Source organism: Bombus vancouverensis, chromosome 1, assembly GCF_051014615.1.
Source record: "Bombus vancouverensis nearcticus chromosome 1, iyBomVanc1_principal, whole genome shotgun sequence".
NCBI classification, from domain to species: domain Eukaryota; kingdom Metazoa; phylum Arthropoda; class Insecta; order Hymenoptera; family Apidae; genus Bombus; species Bombus vancouverensis.
The window spans coordinates 15,182,932-15,204,470 of NC_134911.1; the positions used below are offsets into that span (position 1 = coordinate 15,182,932).

The 21,539-nt window shown below is 43.0% G+C and overlaps 1 protein-coding gene and 1 long non-coding RNA gene across 2 annotated transcripts in view; one reads left to right on the top strand and one right to left on the bottom strand.

Annotated features, from left to right (window-relative positions):
• LOC117153639 (uncharacterized) overlaps nt 1–6,065 on the top strand; it is a 76,090-nt gene extending 70,025 nt beyond the window's left edge. The window contains exon 4 of the long non-coding RNA XR_013059034.1: nt 4,608–6,065. This is a non-coding gene — a long non-coding RNA (uncharacterized LOC117153639). The remainder of the gene's footprint in view (nt 1–4,607) is intronic.
• Pdk1 (Phosphoinositide-dependent kinase 1) overlaps nt 1–21,539 on the bottom strand; it is a 407,695-nt gene that overhangs the window by 170,567 nt on the left and 215,589 nt on the right. The gene's annotated exons all lie outside the window — the stretch shown is intronic.

A 21,539-nucleotide genomic window follows, 5' to 3' on the forward strand; every position in this document is an offset into this window, starting at 1 on the left:
CTTTTCACTACTGACTGGCCACCCCGTGATATTGATTAACATCGTTGCATTGCGAATGATCTCGGTCCGACGATTGCCAATTATCGGAAATAAAACGTCTTCCGGTCTTTTGAATCGCGAACCTCGTACCTGCCGAGACGCGGATGAATAGTCATACGCTATGCCCGGGAAAAATACGTGTAACGGTTGTATTATTCTGCGCTTTCCAGCTGTTCAAAGTTTCTCTCGATATCTAGAAATCATTATAATAAACGGAACATCGACGCGAGGAAAGATAAAATTCTAGAACGAACGATTTTCCTCGGGCGCATCGACACGCAGGAGTTTCGATTCGGTCGATTCCTCCAACGGCGTCCTCTTTAACGAAAAATCTACGTGTTCTCTAAACAAATTGGAAAGGGATGCCCGCCTCTCGACGAAAATCCATCGTCTCGAGCGAACGAGAGTCGGAGAGAGTTTCGATTTCAACCCTGACGGAAATACACGGCCGGCACTGGCGACGGATTTCTCAACGGGACACGGAGAGTTTTCTGTTTTTCAAGGGTTCAACAAGTGGCAGGTGCCTCTTACACAGATCGAACAATGACGTGGAATAGTCCGGGGGTGAAGTCGGGATGCAGCGGTAAGCGCGATTGAACCCGAAGATAAATCGTCGTCGATTACCATTTAGTTAGGTCCGCGTGCAACGCGCCGGTGTGTATGTAGCAGCTTTTCGTGCCGGTCCATAATTCACGATCTTGAAAAGAACACGCCGGTTGACGCTGGAAAATGGAGATTAGGTCGCTGCTCCATCGGGTAACATGGTTTGAAAAGAGAGCAAAGAAAGAAGAAAGAGAGAACAGAAGGGAAGATGGAATGAACAAGAGAGTACGGGCAGCCGATTGCCAAACAGTTCCTTACTATGTCGGAGCGAGGAAAAACTGGTGTCTTTCCTTTTGGGTCGATTTGCATTTTTTTTCAACAGTGCTCGGCGATGCGTTTCAACGGTAGTCCCGCGCAAACAAACGGCCACGATGCGACGCGACGTTCCTTTCTAGCCCGTGAAACGCTTGTTTTTCCAGGATAGGGGCTCGACGTGAAATGCAAACGACTTCTCTTGCACGTGCACCGGACATCTCGACGGATTATGCGATCACTGGCGCATAATTTCTGTGAAAACGGGGCAAGCGAGACACGCCGTGGAAATTCGACGCTCATTAATTTCCTTTCGAACAAGCGTCCGCGACATCGAACTGGAAACAGGAGAGGATGGTGGTGGTAACTGGAAACGATGGAAAAGTCTCTTTAATCTCAGCCCCATTTGCCGGAAACTTCGCGTCGTTCGCTAGTCCAATTTGCCATCGACTCTCTCTCTCTCTTTCGTTTTTCTCGAGATTCGCGTTTCCTTCCGTTTTTTCTCGGAGGGAAAATTAATTTCTGTTTCGTGGCAGGGAGCAAATGGATGAAATACGCGACAGTGGCAAGCAGGAAACGGAAACACGAGTAATGTTTGAGGTTCGAATGAATTTCGCAAGGGACAAACGGACACGAAAGAAAGAAAACACGGGTCAGAAATCGGAAATTCCAGAGAAAATTTAAAAATAACCGAACACAAATCACCGGCGATACAATAACAGCGGTCGAGAAACGTTTACGCCGGACAGATTTACGAGAAACTGCGACGACCACCAACAGGTGTCTTCTATAATCTTCACCAGGCTCCGTTCACACGTTTCCACTGATTCGCAACCCACGCAGCCTCTTTGACGAGCCTCCGGTCTCGCCGTTCGTCGGCTGTACCATCAAATACCAAGAAGTCTGATGGGAAACAGGCTTAAGAAAGGGAACGAGCCAAAGGAATTTCGGCTTGACCGATCCCCGTTGTTGTACAAGTGTAGAATGTCGATGGACCGATCGTTTATCTCGAAAAGCTCGATCCCTTGTGCAAGAGATTGTTCGTTATTTTGGAGTTCGAAGCTGATACGAAGTACGACGACTTAATTCGTTATCATAGATACTGATAGCTTAGTTTGAAAATAAGATAACTGCCTACGATGTTTACTTTAGGATAGGCGAAATCGGTAAATGGGGAAACTATTTCATTCAGTGATATTCCATTAACAGTTACACGATTCATAAAATGGAAGGCGCGTTAAGCCGAGCTCGAAAGAGCATCGGGTGCCGGTTCGTGTTCACACGTTCTACCCACGCAGGCGTTTCTCCCTCGCAGGCCCATCTTCGCTTTCGATCACCTTTACAACGAAATTCCACGAACAACGAGTGGCTGAGAAATGCCGCGCGGGAAGAGACGACCGACGAAGCGGAGAGATGGGTCGAGCAGACAGAGAAAGCACCAAAAAGACGAGGAAAGAGACCGAGAAAGAAAGAAAGAAAGAAGGAAAGAAACAAAAGAAGAAAAAGAAGGAAAAGAGAATTCCAGGTTGAAATCGGAGTGCAGACCAAAAGCACCGCCGTGTCGAGCGACGAAGCAAGAGGAAGGGGCAGGTAGATTCATTCACAAGACCCCCACGGTTTCGTTCCCTTCCCCGAGTCGGAGTGGCTCGAATGGGAACCGTTCGGGCCCGCTGCCTCCCTCCACCTGACCCGTTTGAGACTCCCACCTTTCTCTCCATCGCGGCAAACGGACCCACGATTCCCGCATACCATTCGTCTCTTCGTGAGGGACCACCAACCGACAGCAGAGTCGAGAAACTCTGTCGGCCTGCTAGCACGTCGTTTCTTATCCGTCTGTTGCAACGGAGCGTAGACCAAACAAAGGAATCCGAGAGCCAAGCCGACGACTTCAGAATTTCTCTCTTCCTTTCTCTCTTTCCCACGATAATACGCTTCAGCTTTCTGCTTTCTACTTCTTTCATCCCTCTTCTCGTTTTTCCAGGAATCTTCGAATTTTCCTTCGATTCCTATTTTCCATATTTTTGTTGACGAGTTCTATTTACAAGCGTAAGTCTTCTTTATAATTTGAGGATCTTTGTTTTCAATAAAAGAAACATATAATAACTATTAATTATGTTACAAAAAATGTGTCTGATATAGTAGCTTAACGAAATGTCTACAAATTTTCGAGATAAATTCTACCAAATGTCCAAACTGGACAAATTGTGAACGTAAAGAATTAAATGAAAAAAAATTTTCGAGACTACCGTTTCAAGGTAAATACCAATATTTGCAGTCGATGAACAAAGAAAGCCACAGGAAACTACATCCGTTAAAGTTAAAAGCCCGTTATGACATGCGAAACGCTTCTCTCGCTTTGCATCCCGAAATGTACCAGCCAATTTAAAAGAACTATGATAAATCGTTCGAAATCTTTTACAAGTTTTTCCACGAACGAACTAGAAAAACAGAGTACAATGACGGGTTCCGAAAGGCCTTCGGACCGTCATTGAGCTTCCAGGCCAGTCGATTGAAGAAACGCTTCTCTCGGAAGATCGTGCGATAACGATATCCCATAGTGGGATATCGGCTGATTTAGGACCCTGTTTACCCGTGTCCCGAGCTGCTCCATTCTCTCATAGGTCCTGTTTGCCATCCGAGAGAGTAGCCACTAGGAGCTGGCGGGCCTCATTAAGATACCAAAGCGAACCGACAGTATCTCACAAGTACGCAGCCCCTATTCACCTTTTTTTTTTTTTACGCCTCTAGCCTCTCTTCTATCCTTCTATTTAATTTACCATCCGATAAAACCTCGTAGCTTGCACAAACGCACAAACGATGTCGTACAAATAGGCTGGAAGAATTTTAGCCTCTAGTAGGAATATCTTTGACCACCTTTGTAAGATTATGATCACGATGGATGCTGACGAACTGCCGATCTGACGGACGAAACAACCGCAGACCGGAATGCACACAGTCGTAAGGATCTATACGAAGATCAGAGTTTTATCACCATGACAAGTAATATTTTTTAAACAGACAATATTTGAAAATTGAACGTAATGAATTTTAAAATTGCTGTCCAGTAAAAAATCAAAAGTATAACTTGTCGTGTTGTTTCCTGCAGTCTTCGCATATATACGTATTCGTGTTTGTCAGAACATCCACTGTAACCATAACTTAACAAGTAAGATTCTTGCAAGATGTTTTATGGAAGAAGTGCTCCAAAAGGAACTTGCTGGAAAAAAGTACGGAACAAATCCAACGATAGTTTTTATCGAACATACTCGAGCGACTAGCCAACCACCTTTCGAAGATTCATCTGCGACATCAAACCGAGACGCGTTTTTCCCGCGGCGCGCAAAATTGCGTTCGACCACAGCTCCGGATCGTCCGCGAAGCGTTACACCGCGTTCACGCGGAACGTGATCGAGGACACGCGTATTCACGAGACTCTGATCAAGAAGCAACATCAGGATACGTGACTTGAGCCATAGACTCAATGAAAAAAGGGGCCGTCGTCGATGAATTTTCATGGTGTTGTACGTGCGTGGCCCAACATGGTTGGACAGGTTGTTCACGCGTAGTATTGTAGCATCCTGCTCCGAAGTGGCCCAAGCGCCATTTAGAAGGGAACCCTTTCAGAAATTTAGGCGCCGACATCGTGATTCATCGGCTTCGAGTTACGAGCTAGACACTCAGCCTCTCCTGACCAGTCATTCTGCTTTTTTCAGAATGAAGTCCCGCGTTTGATCTCTGAACCGCCGTGCTCCAGGGTTGCTTGATTTGTTGAACGAAACGGCGGACCTGGTCCTTGTGTTTCGACTTTGTTCCTGGAAATTGGGATCGAGGTAGCTCTACGAGTGTCTGTGGATATTGTTAGGGAAAACAACGGTTTCTTGGCTGGGACGAAGGTTATTGGGACTCGTCGGAATTTCTTAAAACAGAGCGCGACACACGATGGTTAAACGAGAGTATTATTATACCACTAAGCTATAATATTTTACCAAATGTCCTACTGGACAAATTGTAAAATGTAAATAAATAAATAAAAAAAAAAACGAGAATAAACGTTATTGATTCGTAAAAATCGTATTATAAAGTGTAGTACAAAGTGTGGAAAATTAACGACCAATCGTCGAAGGATAGAGATATGTATGATAAATAGGAGATTGGCATGGAAACACGTCAACAAATAAAACAAGTTCCACGTAAATCCACCGTAACAACAGACATTCACCGAAAAATTACTGTCAATCGCTACCTATGACGAAACTAATTTCTCTTCTGCTCGAAACATTAAAACTCTTTAAATTTCTCGTTAACACGAATTACGTATAATTATCTACCGTTTGGAATTTCTTCTTCGTTCCGAAGAAGGCAACGCCTTTGAACATCCTCTGCATCTACTGTATCCGGACAGTTAGATATTTATCGTGCATCTCCCAAAATGTTAGTGACGAGGAAACAGCGACGAATGTCGCAACGTACAAGACACGCCGTGAGAGGAACGAAGTCGGCCCTCTCGTGTTACAGGGTGGTAGTGATGCCGGACAGACGTCGATGTCATCCGAAGCCGAAGCGAGATACGGAGAAAAACGGGGCTTGGAGGCGTGGAACGAAGGACAGAGGCGAATATAACTTCAAGCATGACTATAAACTTCTCGCAATCTCGTCTAGACGACACACGTGGTGTCTACGGCTGTTCTTACTCTTTTCCGCTCGTTGCTGAATTCTATCTTACCCCGTCAAGGGCACGCCAAGTCGAAAGACTCACAATCAGCTAAAAATCTTTCGTTTTCATTTCTGATATGTGCTGCGGGAGATTAGCTGGTTGATAACTGTGCAAAGGAAGAACGAGGCTTGCACAGTGCATAGTTCCACCACGTGTCTCCGATTCGCAGGAATTCAGTGTTCTACGTGCTTGTTTCACGGTTTGCCGATGGTACGTTATGGAAATTTGAGCATTTGCGTGGAATCGTTCAAATACATCGACGCAGTACCGTTAAAGGAGAGCGTTAAAATACAGTAGAATTTCGTTTATCCAAACCGGTGTCATCGCAATTCCCGATTTACCGAATATATTCCTGAATTTTTATTATCCGGCAGTTGTACGAAAATTAATTCCGATTGTACAAATGATAAACAACGAAGGAAAGAAAAGCTAGTGGGTTGCTGCTATCCGATCGATCCAATTTTCCCACACGTCTTGTATCCCATTCGTATCGAATAAATAAAATTTTACTGTACAAAGTGTTGGCAAATCTTGACCTTGTTACATTACCTCCGACTCAAAGGAATCTTATGGAAGAAGGGACGGAAGAACACAGTTGGATTGCAATTACACGTCATCTATTAGAAATTTGTTTTTCGTTTTTACATGTGTAAAGTTCACTTCATTTGGTGTGTGATTACGACAACTTAATACTTGATCACGTTCTGTAATAAAATCTACGGAGTCTTCCGCAACGGTCGACAAATAACAACAACAATTTGGAAAACAGTCATGAGAACATTTGTTTCGAGATTCGGGTAGATTGGTAGATTGGTTCCCGTTAAAACGACGCAGTAAACAAGTTACGTGCGCGAGTCATGCGAGCAGGTAAAATCGGGACTAGCTGTTCGACGAGAAACTTACGCACTTCACGTAAACAAGCAGAAATTACGACTTTTTGTGAGCAACGTGTTATTGTTATAGAGTCGCATACTAAGTAGTGAGAAATGGTCTACATGAAATTTTGCACCAGAGTTCTCTACCAAAGCTTGTTGACAGAGGAACGTCCGGGAAAAGAAACGACGATGAAGTTTTGTGATTTTGTTATCGATGAACCCGGAAAGTATCGACAAAGTCGTAATCAGCTGCGTTAATGAGCGATATTTCATAGCTTGATAAATGAATACGTAATAAAGTCACGATTACCGGGAAATTGAGTATTTTTCCAGAAATCGATCGATACAATGGTCGTTCTTTTTATAGACGATGAATTTCACTTTCGACGAGAGTCAGTGAACCGTACGCACTACGACAGAGATACAATAGCGAAGTATAATGCCTCGAATTACGATTTCGATCGTGGTGAATAGATTCGAGAAACATCGTTGGAATCGTAATTAGTCACGTGACGAATTAATTAAAACGATTATCGAATGGAACACAGAATAGAATCGTCGGTGAATACGTAATAGAAGCTATTATGCATATAGCTAGTGATCGTCTGGGAGTTTTCGGAAGATTTATCCATAAATCACATTTTACTTTCGATTAAGCTGAATAAATCGCGATCGTAGAGGCTCCCATTTTAAGCTTAAAAACTCCGTTAGACGCCAAAACTTTTCGTTACACACGCTGTCCAAACTGGACAAATTGTGAATGTAAAGAATTAAAAAAAAAAGAAAAAAAAAAGGTTTGCGAAACAAGGTTAGATTTCTTCGTAAATCGAAACACAGGTAACTGATTAACAAAATTTGCTAATTTCTACCTGTTAATGTATAGAAATCTATTTCTTTAGTTTTGTTTTATCTTAGCCGGATAAGTCGCGATCGAAATCGGTTTGGTCTCGGTCGAAACACTGCGTGGTTTTTAATTTAAAGTCACGCGAGATAAACATTTGTATCGAAGACTTCGATCGATCAATGCCGGTCGATGGCGTTTTTTTTTTACCAACAAACTTTCGAAACTATCCGCGTGAATCGCGTCGGATATCGCGTTTACTCCGACATAAAATTGAATTTTACGCCACGCTATTAGAAAAGCCTGGCTCTCCTTACCCTTCCTCGGCCTCTGGTATTAGTATATCGTAATTGGAAGCTGCGGAAAGTTTTACTGTCCGCCGTTATAACCGACCTCGCACCGTTACGACGACGTTGCCGTCGTCATAATTAAATTTTTCCGGCCAGACGGACAGCAATTACAACGAAGGTGATTTCGTGCGCGCCTCTCCGTCTCATGGATGAAGAATCGACGCGAAATTTCAGCCGAAGAACCCAATCGAAATTTACTGTTTCTCTGCAAGATTTCCTTCCGAGTGTTTAGCTCTAATGCAAGAATAATGTTTATTATATTAGGTTGCCCGAAAAGTGTCTTTCTTTTACAGACACGTCTTTTACAACAACGCATCTTTATACAAACATGAAACCTAATCTGTCGAACGTTGTGATCTTTATTTGGATAGAACAAAATGGATCATACGTAATTCGATAGAATAATAATTTTTTTTTTTTCATTTGGTAGAATTTTTACAATCAATTCACATTGAGAATTACAAGTAAATTATTTTGGCGTGGTACTGTAACTTGGATTGTTTATAGTATGTTTGATTCTAGGTGGCGGTTAAGTAGTAGTAAATTCGTGTAGCCCAAATTTCTTAGTTTCCTCTTTTCTTCAAAAGTGGCATATCTTTTTTAAATTAAACATCTCAAGATGATTATAGATGAAACGGTAAGCAAACTTCCAACGCAGGGTTTCCGGTTCAATTAAAAGTGATGGATCATCGATGAGGTGCTTAAAGGCTGCAAAGAAGAAAGAAAAAGAAAACGTGTCACCAGGACGAAGACGATAGAAGAAGCGGCGCGTCGATAGCGGTTCTAATGCGGGGCTCATTAATCTTGCTCTCTACAGGAGGCCAACAATAACTGCGTGCATTACGATTACAATCAACCGTGCCGGTAAAAGCGACTCCTCGTAAGGGCGATCGTGGTGTTAATAAATCACGATTAAATCTGTCGCGAGGCGGCCTCTCGAAGGCCGCGTTACGCCGCGAAATTTATCCTGTAGTTAATTAATTTTACGGCGTGAAAACGAGCGACGATTACGCGTGCTGGCTGCTAGAAATTAAATTCATTAGCGAAACACGTGTCGACATAATGGATGCATGCTCTTCGACCCTTTTATGGATCGGTGTGTTCTTGATCACGATACCGCTGGCTTAAGGTCTATAAAGTGGTTCGTGAAACCTTCCACCTGATTCACATAAGCTTTGAATTAATATCCTGACGCTTAGGATTTACCACTTGATTTCGTGTAACGGTTATCTTATGGCTACCCTTACAACGCACATTTCACGAAATTATTAGTATCTGAATAACAATTCTTCGAATAATATATCGACAATCGAATGGAATGGTGTAATAAACGGGCAGCTCTATTTTCTTATAAAATCTGTGATATTTTTTTAGAGTTGATGGCGTATCGCAGAAAGAAACGAAAACCGGACGAGACGACTATATGACGGTGGAAGGAAGGTCGAGAAAGGGCAAGCGGTGGCGCGAATTAATTAAAGGTAGAATTTATCAGAAACGGTATACAGAGGCGAGCGTGACCCAAGGCGCAATTATCGTTAACGTTCAGTTGCTTTACGAGCCGCTAGCTCGTAAGTTACGAGTCGTAAATGTAAATGCGAGATTTGTAAAACGGTACACCAGCCACCCCTTGTCTTGGTGTTATTAGTACACTTCGAGGGGGGGGGGGAGACAGAGTAGCGTGGATGTAATTAGAGAGCCGCGTAAATTATTATTCGCGAATTACATATGAATCAGCCAAGCGATTTGTATCGGCAACGTATGTACTTTCTCGTGCAAAGCGTTTTGCCACCTTGTCATTTGCCTCGCTTTTAATAATCGAGATCGATCCCTCCAGACTTTGCAATCATTTTTTGCACAGAATACGGTGTAAGTAACGAAAAGTGAAATATTACAACGGTACGACTATACGATCTTATAATAAACTGATAAACAGAGAAACTAGAAGAGAAGGTAGGACAAGCGACAAGTATGATATCGCGAAAATGGCATTGAACATTCAAGATTAAATATTTGCTAGAAACTTTTCTTGAGGTCTACATCCTTCGTTATGAATGAAAACACGTATCGATAACATCTCATTGAAGTTCCTTGCTACAGATAATACCTAGAGAAACTTGTAGGTCGTTCTGACCGCAGACATGAAACTATTTATTGTTCCGGTCGAAGTATTCGGAATTAGAGATCGATCAGCTCCCGGTGACGCAAGAATTTTCGTTCTGAATGAAAACTACCTTTAATCAGCCGTCGTCCTTGCTATCTACACGATCGCTAGTGAGCCGATTGTCCGTCAGCCGCAGGAATGTCAACTCGATCCGATTAAAAACTGACAGCAAAGTAGCGGCGACGGGTACGATGTGTGAACGTGCGACGCGACACGGAATGCGACGCGTGACGCTTGTCCCGAGGAATTCTAAACGCCCTGACGCGGCTTGCTTTCATTTGAACAGGTGTGAATCGCATAATATTTCTCTATTCGGACTTAACATTCCTACTTGGAACCGCTGCCTCAGGTTACTGCCACGCGATCGTTCGTCGCGTATTGTTTAACGTATGAAGAAATAGATTGTAGTAATTGGAATTATTGTTTCATAAACACCGCGTTCAATAGCTCCACATCTTTTTCGTTTCCATATTATCCGCCGTTACACATGTTCTTTTCTAGTATCTCTGTTAGCTTTTCGATATTTTCCTTGTTTATCCAACGATCAATTTTAACATTTTTCTATGCCGCATGACCGCCCTAATCAAATGCGGGTAAGACAAAAGTATATATTTTATACAAAAGTATATGTTTTACTCATAAAATACTATCTACCATACTTTTGTCTCGCTTAAATCACTATCGTAGACTTTAATTACGAGGTAATTGCTTAACGAGACGTAATTTCGACTTGAAGCTGTTAATCCTATCTAAGGATTTCTCAAGTCTCTGGAAACGGTCGATTTCATTGATAATTAGAAGATACGATGTCGAAATGGTCGTTCAGAAACGGAAGATCGAGCGCTAATCCAAAGAGCCGATTACGATGCATCAGATTCTTACGTCAATGTTCCCGACGAGCCGTGGCTGACGCGGAGCACGAAGGAATGCGAGCCGATTGTAAACGTAGCACGATCGGAATTTTCCTGGAAGGTAGACGCACTGACCGAATCTATTATTCGAATAGAAAGCCCACGCGTCGCTCCGGACCGAGGAATTTGTTATTAAAATACGCCCTCTTATTCGCCACTGGAATTGACTGGAATTCGCGATTAGACACCGAGCACGACGAGAAGTTTGTTTTATGGACATGTTTATAGGCAAAGTATAGACTGAACGTCAAGGTCTTGGAGTTATCGAGTCGATTCTATTCTTTCGTTTCTCTTTTAACCACAAGTCAAGGTGGAAGGACTAAAAATAGAAGAAGATGAAGTATTTCTGGAAATAGAAAAGAAGCCCAGAGAGGTTCGGTTCAAGAGGTTCGAGTTAAGTATCAGAAGATCTGCCATTCGATCCTTCGAAGAATTTGAAATTTAAATAACAAAGTGAGTAACTTTAGAATAACATTCCAAAGGGACGTGCCTTATACCTAAGACCTTCGATCCCCATTGTGCTGAAAAACTTGTATAAATACCGTTCATTGAAACGATTTGGGACTTAAGTTGGAGCAAAGTCGAGAATGTATATATATAACACAAAGAAAGCTCCGCGTCTAATCGTGGATGTTTGCATACACGCGTCTAACGATGATCATCATTTGGAATTTTGTCGCGATGTCGGACAAGTGTACACAAAGCAGCGCTAAAATCTAATGAAACGGTATAGCGGAGAATGGCAAGATTAATGGCCTCTTTGTCCCAGTTAGCGCATTTCTATCCCATCGCAGTTACCACGGAAAGCACCGGGGGGAAAACAGAGAAAGAAAGGTGAAATCCTTCGGCTAAGTCCGGATAACGGTTTTCGCGGTGCTAAACCGTCGTCGAATTACAAAGTAACCAACACTCGTTATCCGTATTAGCATTAATTAACAGGAACGGACGCACCTGTGCGCGGTTGGTTCGCTTTTGCCGACACCTTGCTCGTGAAACGCAAAAATACGCGTGCAACTAGCATCGTATCCGGCAAAATGTCGCGAAGAATTTCAAGATACGGAGTTTCGGGAGGGAATGGAGTCGTTAAGGAAACTCTCTTGTATCCATTTTCTCGGCCCGTTGTACCAAGTTCAAATTGTTGAAATATGCAGGGATTACCGCATCACGGAAACACGCCTCGAGGAACTTTTACGCGTTTTAGGGCGTGCAACTCGCCTCTGGATTAATTTATTTAATGGCGGATGGATGTTTAAGCGAGCTCCACCGACTGTTATGAGCTTCATTTCGGAGAGGCAAATGGAGGTCGTTAAGGAAATCAGATGGGAACCTCGGCTCTATCAAAGACAATGAAACGCCTGTGCGTCCTTTCTTGCACCTTTTTTACATTTCTCAGTTTCATTAACCAGGTGCATTTCTCAATTTCACGATCCAGCTGCATAATTAGTTCTCAGTTTCTTACAAAGCGAGAGATGTCATAAATAATTGTAAATTCCAACATAGAATTTAGAACTGTAATATCTCGCTTTCCTCAATTTATAAAATCGATCGCAGTAACTTTTGAGCAGTTCATTTCAAAATCTAATTCGAGATAGTAACGTTAGACGCTAATACGTATCATTACGTGTATCTCAGAGTGAGACATGGATACGCGTGTTTAGGCTAAAAAAGTGTACTCGATTCGCGGTGTCATTAGGTCCGGCATCCAATTCAGGCATGCAGCGTGAGAAAGCAATTGCGGACCGACGACGGTTTAGATTGAACGGGTGGGCAATGAGCAACCGGACAATTTCGGTACACACGAATCTCGTCGGGTCGCGTCGATTAACCCTTTAACAGTCGCGCTCGTTCGTCGACTATGACTTTGCTGTGCTCATTTTCAGCAACGCGCTATCGAGTGCGTCGCGTTGGATTAAGAGTCAAACGGTCAAACGTTTGAGCTCGTTATTCCAAAGACCTTTGTTCCATTCGTTTCGCGTAATATTTGTATGGAAACGTTCAATGCCTTAAAAGTAACTCGATATGAATTAGCAGAAGGAAATTGGAATCCAACGATCGTGAATGTTGTTCGGCGAGTCAAACAGAAAGCGACCATTGCCACTTACTCAGCGTGGGAAACTCTGTTTCTTGTCAACATTCTACGTTCTACAGTTTGTTTGAGAAACATACGACGAGTATCTGCTGCGAAACTCGCACGACTCGCGTACTTTATTCTTTTCTACCAATCTTCATTATCAAACATAAGAAATTTAATGCAAACGTAGTAGCTATGTTCTTCGCTATGTTGATAAACGAGCGATGCTCTACGATCCGGCATACTCAGTCAATAAAGAAACTTCGTCTGCTTTATCTTTACGATTGTGTAAGAGAATTATATCCTTTCCACTATTAGACACCATCGAGTGACATAATAGTAAATTTACATAAGAATATCAACATCGATCATTACGATCTCAGATTATCACAAAGAAAAAAAAAACAGAAAAATATGAAAAGAAGTTTCCCAAACTTCTTTCAATAAAGAGACCCTTAAACAAACCTGCAGCCACAAAAAGTGTCCCAATCGATCAGGTTACATTACAACTCCGAGTTACCATATGCTCAAATCCAGAATACACGCAACGACATCGTATATGTACGTATATGTACATAAGCCACCAAACCGATGAAGTCACCTTTCGCGTGGACTCTGTTGGTAAACATATCCGTCACTTTCGAACCGCCTTACAAGGAATTACGTGGAACCGATAGTCGGTCTCGTAATCGGGTCGAGAGGCGCGCGGTGTCACCATCGAAAGCACGGGATTTCCATCGAAAAGCGTGAACCACGATGGCACGCGACGCCTCGAGGTTGCATCGCGTCGCTCACTTGGGAACCGGGCCAAGAGCGTCGGACAGTCTAGTCAGCCCGTGACATCAATCTCTATCATTGTGTTTGTGGCGTGCATCGCGCTCATACAACGCCGCGGGCCCGCGAATTGCGCAGCGTACGCTCGAAGAAAAGAAAGCCGATAATTTTCGCCGCGATTTTCGCAACCATCGCGCGCGAAACGCGATCGTCCCTCTAATCCCGTTACCTCTTTCTCGAAGAGAGCCCACTAGAAACCGTGTCAAGGCGAAATTTTAATACGCCGCTATCACTGCCACCTCTCCTTTTTTGTTTTTCTTCTTCTTACACGTAACGTAACGCTGTATTGGTTGTGCGAAGAATAAGAGACGTAGAATGATATTTTGAGCGACGTTCGGATATTCGAAGAATATCCTGAAAAAGAAAGTTCGAGAATTCGCAAGAGTCCCTGACTTATAGACGGGTATGTACATCGAAAATGTAATTTTCGAAAGTATTCGTCTGATGACCTTTTCTCGGCGTCTATAGTAAGCGATTCATCGAACGTTCTCTTCCTTCCCACAATCATCAAATGTATTAAAAAAATGGACGGGCCTGAAGAAAAGGGTAATTATTTAGAAAGCTGCCAATATCTTAGGTTTTGATGATTTTCGTTCGATTTCAGTTCCCGACATATTTGCAAAAAAAAAAACTGTCGACACTACTACAGTGAATTCTGCCTATAATTATATGTCCGCGACAGTGTACGATGGCCTCACAGCAGTCTGATATTTTTCGTTATATTATTATTATTTTTCGTTTATAGTTTATATAAATATGGATTAGGCGTGATTTTATCCAGAGTGGGGCAACCGACCAATACTAACGCATACGCGGTAACGGACGTACAATTATAGACAGAATTCACTGTAGTGGTACCGACAGTATTTTGCAAATACCTCGAAAACTAAAAGAATCCGGCAGTGATATGCAAAGGAAAAAGTTGTTCAAAGCGTTGACTTTTACGACATAAGAAGGTAATGGGAATTCATGAAAGCGGCAGCTTTCTAAATAATTACTTCTAATAATTAAAACAAAAAGAAAAGGATTGTGTGAAGAAAAAGAAACGTGTAATAAATATATCATTTGTTAAAGAGCTTCGGAAAGCAGAGGAGAAATAGAAAAATTCGACCCCCTCGATGATCTTCGGTGGGGTGGTCTGAACATATGGTGGCGGAGGATCGAACATTTTGGAAAATAACTTAGAAAGCCGAAAGTCAGTTGAGAGGGTGGACCGATAATCTGGTACCGATAAGATCGATGCTCGGTGAACTTCGGCTCCATTCGATCAACAGAACAATTTTTCATGGCTCTTAAGCAGTAATCGGAGCCGATGGGGCGGAAGAATCGTTAAAGTGTACCTAGTCGGCCCTCTTCGCGTGCATTTCTAGGAGCACGATGTTCTTATCTCTTGTCCGATAACTTCGACGATAGGTCCACGAACACCCTGATAAGAGGAATTATTGGGAGAAAATTCGTCGAATGTTCCGTCCATACACAGCTGCGTTCCTGAACCTCGAAAACACCACAGCCCACAGCTGCGTAGATTTTTCCTCTTCTCTATGAATATACAGGGTGTCACTCAAATAAGTTTATTTTAGTCCCTTATTTTGATCTATGTGTAAACGAAGACGAAGAAATGCTTTTCCTTTTTATACAGAGATAGGTACGTTTTTGTGTAGAAAAATGCGAAACTCGGAACGCTTGGAACGGTTGGCTGATTTTCGTTAACCCGAATTCTAGGAAGAGGAATTGAAAATATACGAGCGTTTCATAAATTAAGCCCCCTCCCCTACTGCGTCGTGAATACTTTTTTTTTATTATTTAATTTGTACTTTACAATTTGTCCAGCTGGACATTCGGTAAATTTTTCTAGCTTAATTGCTAAATAACATGTGGATGGCTAACCCCAGCGGGATACCATCTTCGAGTTTGTCTATTTTATTTCTTTAGTGAGGTCAGTGGGGTGTTTTCTCTTTAGTAAACACTTTGTGAATTCGTTAGCATGGACAAACATTCAAGGAGTACCTTACGCATACATTTTTCTTAACCAGATCTTGATGATTCTTGATTCGTGCGGACTCTAGACTTTGTTTCTTTCGTTTTTACTTGTATCTGTTTACAACGTTCACGTTATAACACCAGAAAAACATCTTACATAGAATAACAAGCATTATTCTCACTTTTTATCTGCGTATATTCAGAGTAACACGTAATAGTAGTTTACCCATAGCTGAGCAAGTCATCGTGACACTGAAATTACTATGTCGTGGAAAACATTCTCTATCCAAGCGTCTGATAGTTAAGATAGCATTGTCAGAATGACATATACTGATTTCGAGTGGACAGATATTTGCTTCGTTTACGGACGAGCGAATTGAAATTGCATCGATTTGAAAAGAAATCATTTTCAATAACTTTCTTCGCTAATTGTAAATTTCAAGTACTCTACAAATATCTGGCCATAAATAAATCAAAATTTCCAAATCCACAATTGTACGTCTTCTGTTCGTCTTGTATTGTATTAAAATCCAGCATTCAGGCTCAATTTCTATTTCGCTTGTTCGCGTTCCGGTAAAAGAGGGCAAACCCTTTGATCCTCGAACGAAGTTAAACGAAATCAAAAGATGAACGTAGCTAGATTTCTCCGTGAAAATTGCAGGACATTCTATCACGTGGTCCGCTTGTCGAAAGTTCATGATAGCGTGACGAAACGGCGCTGCGCAACACTTTCGATGCAATCGTAAAATTTAATGGAAATTAAATTGCGACGTTTCGCGGCACGCCGCCCCTTGGTCGAGCGAACGGCGTAGAAGAAGAGCAAGAAGACACCGGTAAAGCGAACGGGGAACCAACAGAGGGGCTTACGAAACGCGAAGAAACAATTATTGCCGCGCCATAACTTGCCGTAGGCATGCCCATTATGAGGCGCCAGTCGTTGCGATTGTACCTAGTTTTTACGCTCCTGCCGCAGCCTTGCATAACTGGGCTTCAATAGCTTCCGTAATTCTTTGCTTAATCGTGCTTCTCTATCTCTCTTTCGCTTTCCTCTATTTTCCTTTTTGCTTTTTCTCCTTACTCTCACTGCTTCCATCGAGTTCTCTGTACCGTTTCTTTTAACGCCAGTCAATATTTTATAATCGTAGCAAGGCAAAAAGAGACAATAACTCGTAGAAGTCAGAAGCAATTAACCAAGCACGCGGCCGTCCTCGTAATCGTGGCAAGAACTCGCCAGCTACTTGCGAGAATCGTCAACGAATCGTTCAGCTTGTGGAACGTCGCGTAAGAACGTAATTAAATCGGCGAAACGACCGAACGTACGATTACCGTGGAAGGCAGAAGTTGTTCTGGAACGTTGTTATTGGATGGAAGAATTCGTTTCATCTTATTACGGAAAGAATTATAGGATACGACAAGAAGGTGACCGAGGAACTTTTATGCTCGACACATTCGATGAGCTTGTAATTTCTCATTGACCGTTGCAGACAGTGGATCGTGTACGGTTAGTGAATACGAACGAGTTGGTGGTATCCAATCCGTGATTGGATACGTTGCAAAAAAATTAATAAAGAAGTTATATCCTTCTAGATATCTAAAATGAGAAGGATATTGATGTCACTTGTGATGGCGCTAAACCGTCGAGCTATAATCTATAATTTATAAATACCAGGCGAGCTACTTTAATCCGACAAGATAGCTCGGCGGACAAAATCTTTCTCCGCGGAACCCTAGCGAGAGCGTGAATCTTATTTTTACCACGCGTAGCAGAACGGTGCCGTAAAAATAGAAGAGAAAAGCTTTTCTCCCCGGCCTACTCGTGCGGGATTAATGATTCCTTCCCTTTTTATGTTTTTTTATAAATATAATCCTTGGATGGCGCAGGGGATAGGCGGGCGATCCCGCATAAAAAGCTCGCGCCACCCTCCGGTAGACCCTCGCCTCGGCTCGATTAATCACGCTCGCGCGTTTATCCGCGCGCGCCTTCACCGTCCCGGTTTCGAAAGATTCTCTGCCCCCGTGGAAACGAGACGCGACCGTTTTTAATTGCATCGTTGTGACGGCGAGGCGGCGTCCTTGAAAAACGAGAAAAAAATCGAATGTACCGCGCGCGAACGCTTGCGTAACCCAAATGTCCCTCCATCCGTTCGATCGGTTTATTACGTTCGCCCCAGCGAGCCGTGCGATAAACAAAGCCATCGTGATCACGGTGACGAGCACCGTAGCCCGAAGCGTTCTTCGGCCTGCACACGTGATTGCTAATCAGCTTCACACGTGTTCCATGCTGTCGTTGTTTTCTCTGTTGACAGGGTACGTCGTCAGGAAATACAGGCTGCGATTAAAAAAGGAAAAGTGTCTCACGATAAAGCGAGAACACGATTGCTTCGTGCGAAGTACATAATCGCGATAAGAAAGTTTTCTATCACTCGTGTGTTTGATAAAATGATTTTCAAAACGTTGATTGGTTCATAACGGCTTCTACACACTTTTATAACCAATGACGTATTTAAGTACTTATGTTTTTATCTTCTTTTAAGTTACAATTTCAAAGTAGTCAACCTTGAAGCAGTTTCTTTTCAACTTTAGTTAAAAATCAGAGAAAATCAAACGTGTATTGAAATTGAGAAAAATCGAAGCTCGGATTGTACGCTTTAGAAAATATCCTGTCTTTGGAAAGTTTTAAATATTTTTTGGAAATTAAACTTTTTTAATCAGATGAAAAGTCTCTCTGGAGCATCGAATCGAAGCACAAATAAAGTTGGAAATAAGTTTTCGGTTACAGATAGAAGCTCTGCTGCTTGCAGAAACGCCACGTTATCCTTTGTTCGCGCGGAAATTGTAAGCTCAGCGTCCGGAGGACCCGGCCAACCCAGGTTGAATTCTGTAGATCCGAGGAGAGAAGAGATGGAATCCTTTTTCACGCAGCGGCAGCTGCCGAATCCACGTTTGCACCTGCTCAGCCAGCCACGTTCACCTCAGATACGCAAGGATATCCGACAACGTTCATTGTTTATTGAACGCGTTCGAGTGGCAGCCAGATGCGAACAGTTCCGAATGATCCAGATGACTCGAACGATTTTCTCGAGCAGAAAAGATATTGATTTTTCAAAAGATGAAAAAATATGAAATGAATATTCTTTATACGAAGCATCGCCCTAAACCACTCGACAAATTCACCCCTTCTGTATTCTTGAGAGCCAGCCTCTTATTCATTTCGTTCTGCAAGCTAACGAAATGCAGCCACTACGAATAAAAAGCGGACTTTCCAAACGACTTTCCAAAAGAGCGACCTTTATGCGAACATGGCTTAACGGAAGAATCGACCATTTCGTTCCGTATACGGCGATTTGAATATATTTTGCGTCGAATTAAGAGCAGCTCGAATGCACAATTAAGAGATAGGCAGGTGGCAAATACAAAGCGTCCTGTGTCGCTGTCGGCGTACTTTTGGCGGAGTTAAGAAGCTTTTAAAAGAAAAATCCTACAACATGGGCGATGCATTATCGTTCTGTGAAATCCTCCACGAACCGGATAAAGACCTTTTATGGAAAACCTTCTATCGAAATGGTCATACGACGTCAAATAATATTATGTTATCTTTTAAATATACGCTAATTTATACAAGAAATGACGCAGGACGTTTCAGAAAATTAGATTAATCCGGAAAAGCTTCTTCGCACAATACAGTCTCTTATGCTGTTACAGGCTCATAGTTAAAAACGTCTTAAAACTCCGAAATGAAGAGTTTATTCTCCCATAAAAGTCCAATCTACTGTTGAAAATACAGTGTTCTAGGAATTTTACATGATTCTTTCTTGTAAAACACTTCTGCACACTAGTATCCGATCAAAAGAAACTACATCGACCTGTCAATTAGGAAGTGAGTAGCAAAGCGAAACAGCTGTTCGAAGCGCCTCCTAGCCGGTCATAATCCATGCATCTCCTATTCATCAGTCTAAGGATCGAGTGTCGAGAAACAAGGTAGACAGGTGCGTGAGCGATCGATCTTCGATCGTTGATGTTAATGAACGACATAATGGGAGATTCAATCTATATCAGCGGGCAGGGGCCAGCTGCGGCGATAATAGCCAAAGACTAAATATCTCCGAGTGGAGATCTCTAATTGGCCGTAATCGACGCCGATAATTGCACGCGTCGAGTCCTTCTATACGGCACCGAGGCGACTCCGCGAGATAATTCCCGCGGCACGATGACACAAACGTTGAGCTATCTCAATCTGCGATGCGGCAGGTGTGCGTTTTACGCCGCACCGCACGATCATCATGCTCAAGAGGCGCTACTTACAGCGACAACGAAGGAGAATGAAGTGCACTCTCCAAAAATTGAATTTGGAGTTTCTGATATCATTTTCTAGAAAGGTATTATCTTTATCTGGAGACTTCTAACGGCTTGAACCGTGGAAATATCGACAGGACATAAAAGTTTCAAGTGCCTCCTTTTTCTCTCGTTCTTTTATTACTCTGATAATCTTTCTGATTTAGCGTAATATCGTTTAGAAACGATGGCGTATCGCGATCATACGGCATATAATATTCCTCCAGTTCATAACGTACGAACTAATTACGCGCAGGCTTATACTTTTCAAGATTTCAAGCAATTTAACCGAATTGTCGATTTAACCGATACATGTCGGAGATGAAAGGACACCGGAGCCTTCCCTCTGGAACTTCGGGAAAATCCGTAAAATTGTAATTAAAGTTTAGCATCATTGGGACGAAAGTTCTTTCTTTCTTGAGATCCCACCGACGAAGGGAGCAGCGCCTGACGATCAGTGAGTTTGAGTTAGAGCAAGTATATCTTTCATCCCGTTGACCGTGGATTCGTCATCGAACCTAAGACCAACGTCACTAACATCGTAAGTGCCCAACCACCGCTGTTGATTGTCGAATCGGTAGTGTCCACACTCGTAGCATCAGTCCGTATCTTCGTTATCACACAACGATGACCAACTCCAAGGGAGGTCTATCAAACGCCCACAACCCTGTTCCTGACTCTTCTTCGACATACATATACATATTAATCGTTTCGTCGATATCAAAATGCAGATACGAGCCCCTTCGATGATCGTATACGACAATGAATCACAAACGGGGGTCTGTTTCCAGCAGAGGGTACAAACACAAAGGTTCGGAAGTTTTCTAGGAATCAAAAAGGCCAGGTGCAAAGGACAGCACGAGACTGGGCCGGATCATCGCCATTAGAAAAATGTCGACAGCACGATCGCAGTAGGGGAGAAAGCTAGACAGGTGCAAGGTGTCGGTTTCGTTCGATTGGCCAGGGCAAAAAATGCCCACGACTCGAAGCGTGTTCCTTGAACGGCCAATGAGTTGCAATGTTTTTCTGTCGGTGTCAAAGAACCCCAAAAATCGAGCTGGAACACACCTGTTCCATGGCACGACCCTCGCAATTAGGTAGGAAAGAAAACGAATCCGAACGATCTGCACGGCTGTTCGTCCGCGGAGAAGCGTAAACACCGAAGCATTTTAATCTGGCACGCCAGCTGCTTGTCCCTGGCACGAGGCAAAGCTCGATTATCGACGCTAAAAAGTGTATCAGCCGGCTGATCGCGGCCTCGAACGCGAACAGGTGCACGCCACCACGAACACCATCGTTAACCGGCGACTCGTGGCGCTGATCCGTGTCTCGTTTGAAAGTTAAACACACTTGAGGTCAGAGGGAACAAGGGAAGGGAACATTGGCGAAGGAGAGCCGTAAAGTTTCCTCCGAGGAAGAGGCTCCGTGGTTCGAGGCATTAAAAAGCAAGGGCGATCCGAGGCGAAAAGGTAGCCCGAACAGCCACTAAACCTTCGTTCGCGTGAATTTGTAGGTCGAGCCGGGGTAAATGCTCTTCTATAGTCTATGTCTATAACATCGCGCTCTCATTTGGCCA